The sequence below is a fragment of the Molossus molossus genome, unplaced genomic scaffold (assembly GCF_014108415.1).
Source record: "Molossus molossus isolate mMolMol1 unplaced genomic scaffold, mMolMol1.p scaffold_m16_p_7, whole genome shotgun sequence".
NCBI classification, from domain to species: domain Eukaryota; kingdom Metazoa; phylum Chordata; class Mammalia; order Chiroptera; family Molossidae; genus Molossus; species Molossus molossus.
Genome location: NW_023425401.1, coordinates 16,584,387 through 16,585,435, shown reverse-complemented (window position 1 = coordinate 16,585,435; position 1,049 = coordinate 16,584,387).

Below are 1,049 nucleotides of genomic sequence, written 5' to 3'. Positions count from 1 at the left end.
TTAAATAAACTAGATTTTTTTTAAAGATAAACTAGGTTGCACCAATGACTCCCAGTGCTCCTGTAGATTCCACTGTCCTCAAAATCCAAAGTATGTGAGCAAGTACAATAGTCAATCATCCTAAAACAGCAATTTTCAATCTTTTTAATCTCACGGCACACATAAACTAATTACTAAAATGCTGCAGGGGAATTTGGCAAGGGAAAAGAAGGCAGTGCCTCTGAATAAATAGTAAGGTATTGCATGTTTTAAAAATTCTTGTGGCACACCTGTTGAAAATTGCTGTCCTAAACCCCCAGGGACAAATCTACAATCCAACAAAGTCACGTTTATTGATTCTTTGCAACCAAGGAGACTGAACACCAGAGGAACTGCAGGGTGTCTCACCATACAAAAGAGAGCTGTAGGCTTCATGGGGAAGGTGGACTTCAGGTAAAATTTAAACGAAATGGTATTGACAGGCTCAAAGCAAAGCAGCCGTGTGTAAAGGCATCAACATCAGGTCTGTACTGAGAAGTGGGTGTGGGGTCATGTTTCATTGGAAACTATAAAGAATATGGGATGTTCGTCTCAGGAACCACTGGGTAGAAATCGAGAATGCTTCCTTCTTTGTATTTTCGACGCTTCTGGCTAGAGTGGGATATTTCATTCTCACTGATATAATTTTAAATAGCAACGTTTATGTGAACTTGACTTTTCTTTTTCTTTTATTGATTTTAGAGAGAGAGGTAGGGAGAGGGAGAGAGAGAAACATCGATGAGAAAGGACATCAATTGGCCGCCTGCTGCATGGCCTCCCCCCCCTCCCCACACACACACTGGGGATCAGGCCCACAACCTGGGCATGGGCCCTGACCGGGAATCGAACCCGAAACCTCTTGGTGCATGGGTGACACTCAGCCATGGAGCCACACCGGCCGGGCTATGTGGACTTTAAAGAATAAGGTTTCTCGATATATAAGAACACAGTACTCATCCAAAAATGGGGGCTGTTATACTTTTCAGTTGCAGTCTGTCCTTAAAGGATACACTGTTTCCTGTTAACGTTAC